At 38.6% G+C, this 6,443-nt stretch overlaps 1 pseudogene; it reads right to left on the bottom strand.

Annotated features, from left to right (window-relative positions):
• Positions 1-3,420: 3,420 nt before the first annotated feature.
• LOC111550453 lies at positions 3,421-3,955 on the bottom strand (annotated as a pseudogene).
• Between the last annotated feature and the right edge of the window lie 2,488 nt (positions 3,956-6,443).

Raw genomic sequence — 6,443 nt, forward strand, 5'->3', positions numbered from 1 at the left:
ACAATTTTCTTTCATTCCAGTTAACACTGATTGTAGTTGAGACATCTGCTGCTGTGTTGCTCCTTCAAAGGTAATGTGTCTTTTCTCTCTAATTTTAAGATATTTTCTTGGTCTTTGTGTTCTGCAATTTTATTACAATGTGACTAGGTATGTGATAATTTTAAAATAAGTCTACAAATTCTTAGACAGCCCTTTCTTCATGAAATGGAACCTAATTCTTCTCCCTCGGAGTGTGGACTGAACACAGTGACTTCATTCTAATAACAGAATTTGGCAAAATATTACTTACAAAACTAGGCCAATGTTCTTTCCTGCTTTCTCCCTTGGATTGCCACTATGGGAAAGACAGTTGTCAGGTCATGAGCACACTCAAGCAAACCCTGTGGAGGGGTCCATGTGGCAAGGCACAGAAGCCTCCAATAAACATCCATATGTGTGAGCCATCTTGGAAGCAGATACTCCAGCCCCAGTCCAGCCTTCAGATGAATACAAACTCACAAGTGACCCCAAGCTAGACCTAGTAAGCTAAGACTAAAATGATTCCTGACCCACAGGAACTGTAAGATATTAATAAGTATTTGTTATTTTAAGCCTGTGAATTCTGGGTAATTTGTATATAGAAATTGATTAATACAAGGTGTAAAAATGTTTAACTAAATTTGCTTATTGAGCTAGAATAAACATACAAAGAGTGCATAAAATATGTGATATGAGTTGGATATACATCCCCTCCAAATCTCGTGTGGAAATATAATCCCCAATGTTGGAGGTTGGGCCTAGGGGGAGGTGTTTGGGTAATGAGGATAGATCCTTCGTGTATGTCTTGGTACCATCCCCTTGGTGATAAGTGAATTCTCACTCTTTCAGTTCATCTGAGAGCTAGTTGTTTAAAAGAGCCTGACCTCCTGGCCATTCTTTCTTTCTCCCTCTCTCTCCATGTGATATACCTGTTTCCCCTTCCTCTTCCACCATAAGTAGAAGCTTCCTGAGACCTAACCAGAAGCCAAGCATATGCTGGTGTTATGATTGTACAGCCTTAAGAACCATGAGCCAAATAAACCTCTTTTCTTTATAAATTGTCCAGTGTCAACTATTCCTTTATAGCAACACAAAATAGACTAATACAATATGTATACAGTTCAATATATATTCATAAAGTAAAAATATCTAACTAATCACCACCCAGATCAAGAAACAGAACAATTGGATATATATTTCTTTCTTTTTAGTAACCTGCTTGAAATTTCCTTGCCTTCCTGAATCTGTGGATTGATTTTCAAAAGTTCTGGAAGGTTCTCAGATTTTGTCTTTTAGTATTGTCTCTGCTCCATTTTTACCCCCTTTTTTTCTCCTAGAACTTCAGTCACAGGTTATGTTGAATCTTCGCATTCTGCCCTCCGTATCTTTCAGCCTCTTGCTTCATATTATTGATCTGTTAATATTACTAGGTTGCATTTTGGAAAACTTCTTCAAATCTAGCTTCCTATTCACTAATTGTCTCTGCAGGTTTGTTTAATTCACATATACAAAGTGTTTCATTGCTATAATACTGTAGCCATTCCTTATCCATGAGGAATATGTTCCAAGACCCCCAGTGGATGCCTGAAACTGTGAATAGCAACGATTCCTGCATATACAATATTTTCTCCTATGCATACGTAACTATGATAAAGTTTAATTTATAAATTAGGCAAAGTAATAAACAGCAATAACTACTGATAAAATGAAACAATTATTAACATATACCAAAATAAGAGTTATTTGAATGTAGTCTCTCTCTCTCTCAAACGTCTTATTGTATGCATTTTCAGATTGCAGTTGACTGCAGGTAACTGAAACCACAGAAAGTGAAACTGTGGATAAGGGGAGACTCTGCATTTTACATTTCCAGAACATCAGTTTGGTTCTTTCGCAAATCTGCTTCTATTGCCACATCTTAGTTCTTAAATCATTTTAAAACATTTAAATATATATGACTGATAATTCTGATGTCTAAAGTCTTTGCAAGTCTGATTCTACCATGTTATTTTTTATGTCCTTTGTTCTTGATGCTTTATTCCTTCCTGTCTGGAAAGTTTTCTTGTAAGTTTTTCAGTTTTCCTTTTTTCATTTTATAATTTGAAGTTCTTGACTCATAATGTATTGCCCTCTTCTTCTGTTCTTTTGTTGCTCATTTCCCACAATGCCATCCTCCCACATAGGGTCAGGGGCCTAGTTGCACTGGTGGGAGGGGTAGGTGCTATGCTCATTGTATTCATTGGTGGTGAGGAAGCACAACATAGACTGGCCCAGGTCATGTTTGGAAATGACCTTCCAGGGCCTTTGTTAATCCTGGGTGACTGAGTAGGTCTTAAGTTGCTCATTGTTCTTGAAACCCTATCAGTGAGAATTATTTGAAACTGAGATGAATAAGTTTGTCTAAATAGTCCTTACATTGCCACAGGCAAGCATTCTACCTCCAGCAGCAATCTCAGGAGATGCAAACAGCCTTTTCATCCTTTATTCCTAGGAAAGGAAGCCCAAATCCAGTCCTGTCAACTGTGCAGAGGGAGCCTGGCTCTAGTCCTGACAACTCTGGGCATGTTTGTTTCCAGTCCATTGTGGGAGTCAGAGTCCCAGCCTTGTCTCACTACTCAGTGCTCAATGAAGCTCTGACTGGTGCAGTAGAGAGAGGGGCTGCTTGGGGCTGGGCAGAGTGAGGAAAAGCAGTGCCAGGGGCCTCAAATCTGAAGTGGCCTCAAATTGGGACTTGGCAAGGCCCAGTGTTCCTTCTTTTTCTTATACTGTGAAGGAGTCCACACAGAACCAGGATGGGAGCCTCTTCAGCTGTCCCTCAGATTACTGAAAAGCCTAGACCTATGGGAAGTCTTAAAGGAACTCTCAGACCCTGTCTCTGTCACCCAAGCATTTTGAGATGACCACCACTCTCCATGGACTGGACCAGGACTTGGACCCAGAAGGTCAGCCCTGTGTCTTCCCCACCTCTCCATCTTCAACATGGCAAGCCCTAAACAGGGATTATTTGTATTAAGCACGACCTCTGAAGTCACCCTGTCTTGGAGCCCAAACCTATAGCACTGCTTGACCTAGGAAATATTTTACAGATTTCTGTCACATGGGGGAGTTTACTTGTCTTTATTTCAAGAGATTAAAAAAAGTTCAAATACATACATATGTACAGACACAGGCACACTCAGAGAGTTGTTGCTGGCTCTCCCCACTGTGCCTCCCCAAGAATGGTAGAGACTACTCAGGAGACAAGAAGCTGATCTCACCCATGGAAATTTCAGACATTAGGGAGCAGGGAGTCACTGCTCAGAAGCCATACTGGAGGTGATGGCAACCCAGCCTCCTTCCCTGCCCAAAACCATCCCCCTACAAGACAGGCCTAATGGGAGCAAGGCAGAGACAGGACACACCTCAGCTGTCACAGGCCTCTTGTTCAGTAGTGGCTTCCACTGCAGAGACTAGGCTGTCAATTGGGCCTTTTAGCCTCCCACGGATCAGCTCAGCAATGGTTCTCTGAGTCTTTTTGTTTAGTTTCTCCAGGTTCTTGCCCACATCTCTCTTAGGTCGCAATCAGGCTTCTAGAGCGCAAGGTTGACCAGGTCCATCTCCTCAATGACAGGCTGTACCTTGGCGGCCTACAGCTTCTCCTTCATCTTCTCCTCTACTGCAACTGGTTTGCCCTGGAAACCCTCCTCCTTTTCAGGTCCTCATCCTTTGGAACATGATTCTGAAGACTGAATTTCCTGAGCTTCTTGCTTTCCTCGTCCTCTTGTCTGAGCTGCTTGGTCTTTGGCTCCCTGTTTTCCTTGTCCCTGTACCTGGTTTTCTCTAGGATCTTCAGTTGTTCTTTGGCTACAGAGTGTCTTCCTAGCCAGTCCAGGTCCATAGCTGCCTTCTGCTCCTTTTTGCCACCTTCCTTTTGCTGCCTTCCTTCTGCCATCACCATCTTGCCTACAGACCCCTCGTTTTGTCTCATCTTGCATTACCCAGGCCCAAGGGGAGTAGACAAAGTGCTCTTATATTTTATGTATTTTATTTTATTTTATTTTATTTGTTTATTTTGAAACGGAGTCTTGCTTTGTCACCCAGGCTGGAATGCAGTGACATGATCTCGGCTCACCTCAACCTCCAGCTCCCAGGTTGAAGCGATTCTCCTACCTCAGCCTCTCAAGTAGCTGGAATTACAGGCACATGCCACCACGCCCAGCTAATTTTTGTATTTTTAGTAGAGACAGGGTCTCCCTATGATGGCAGGCTAGTCTTGAGCTCCTGAACTCAAGTGACCCCCCGCCTCGGCATCCCAAAGTGCTGGGATTACAGTTGTGAGCCGCCATGCCCAGCCACAAAGGGCTATTTTCAAAGTTACATTTTGTACCTTGTTGATAAAGAACATTACAAAAAAACAAATGGCTAGCGAACTCTCCCTTAACACTTCAATCCCTTTTTAATATATTCTAAATTTCTCATGTCAATTCAATTAGAAGGAAGAATTATGACTCCATTTTAAAGAATAAATGAGAACACATGTTTTAAAGAATAAATATAGTATAAAATATGATGTTTAAAACAACCTTGTAACTAAGATGTTAAATAGTTCTTTTGAATTGGCAGAACTTAAGAATAGAGTTAAGGACTTTAAGAATTTAGAAATTAAATAGAAATATTAACTGGTCCAACCCAATTTTTTTAAAGATATGATGAACCTTCAGCTAAATCTCTTTTTTCTTTATGCTTCTAAACCTTTAGACCAAGGTTTTGCAAACTATAGCCCACAGACCAGTTGGGTATAGTTCTAAGTAAAATTTTATTGGCATATATTCATACCCATTTGTTTAAATATATCTGCTTTGGCACTGCAAGGGCAGAGTTAAAAATTTTTGACAGAGACCTTGTGATCTACAAAGCCTGAAATATGTAACTTACCTTTTAAGAAAACATTATTAGATCCCTGCTCTAGATTCAAGGTTTGCTGGACTTTTGTGTTTAGATGAGTGGTCATCACCAGAGATCACTACTACTAACTTCACTAGTGTTTCAAACCAAATACCAGCAATCTTTAGTAAGCTTTTTCTCAAACTCTCTGGTCTAAGATATCTCAGCTTGCATTATAGCAAAGGATTCATAACTAGTCTTAATGAAATTCTATACGTGTTAAGTGTTTTATAATTTTTTTATTTCTCTATGAAAATGTTAACCTCAAACTGTAATAATTAGACATTAAATTTTGTTTATTGGTCACATCATTATCAAACTGTTTAAATAAACATTCAAGATTTTTCTTGTAAAGTTGAGAAGCTTAAATATTTCCAAGGTAATTATATGCATTATTAGTATTTTTTGACAAATCTCTTTTTTAGCATGTATTGTACAACACAGACCTATGAACAGCCTTCTAAAGTGTTTTCAAATGTGACTTCTACTAAAGAAAATTTCCTGTAATCACTTTGTTATTTTTCTTCCAAGGATCTTAGAAAGTAGCATATATTCATATGAGCCCTTTGTTATACTTCAGTTTCTCTGGAGTCCTTTGTTATACTTCAGTTTCTCTGTATTAGTCAAGTGTGTTTGTTTTCACATATAATCAGGGATACACAGACTAGTCTGTATGGTTACGGTCAAATAGCAATACATAGTAGAGCTTAGAACAGGTTAGCTTTATAATTTTCCCAAATGATAACATCTGTTTTGTCAATACAATTCTCATTTTTTCAGATTTGCACAATAAAGGTAACGTTTAGCATTTTAGGGCATAAATTGACATTGTCAAGAATATAAATTAATGTTATGGCTAGAATTTTATAACAACTCATCTGTTTAAACAAACATTCAAGATTTTTCTTGTAATGTTTTTGCAGTCTTTAGTTCCTAGAATTATGCCACAGCTAATAAATTGACTTGAGGCAGAAATCATGGTATAAAGACATTTGCCCTGTCACAAATGACAATGAATTCCTAAATCAACAGTCCTTAAACTCAATTCAGAAAATAGACTAATGAAAGTAAAATCATTGTAAGATGAACCATTAAGTTAAAGCACTAGAATAATCTCACCTACTTCTGATTTTTTGGAGATTCAAATCCACATGTGTAAATGGACATTTTGCTTCCCAGGCCACAAATATGAAATAGTGCATAAGAAACTGCCTCACTGGGTTAGATCAGGATTTAGCTTTTCTAATAATATCACTAACAGAATGTGGGGCAGAAAAGTTGCTGTTTAGAATGGTGATTCAAAAGATCAAAAGCAGAAATGATTATTTAAAACTCTCAATCTGTTGGAATTTTGAGTCAGTGAATGTAAGTTCCATATGTTTACTACCTACTGTGAAAAATAAATGGTTACTCTATAGAATTATAAAACCACTACTTTCAATTCCAGGAGGTCCCCTCTAATATTATGGGCTTAATAAAAAAACACACATTTACTCTACCCT

The sequence above is a fragment of the Piliocolobus tephrosceles genome, chromosome 15 (genome assembly GCF_002776525.5).
Source record: "Piliocolobus tephrosceles isolate RC106 chromosome 15, ASM277652v3, whole genome shotgun sequence".
NCBI lineage: Eukaryota > Metazoa > Chordata > Mammalia > Primates > Cercopithecidae > Piliocolobus > Piliocolobus tephrosceles.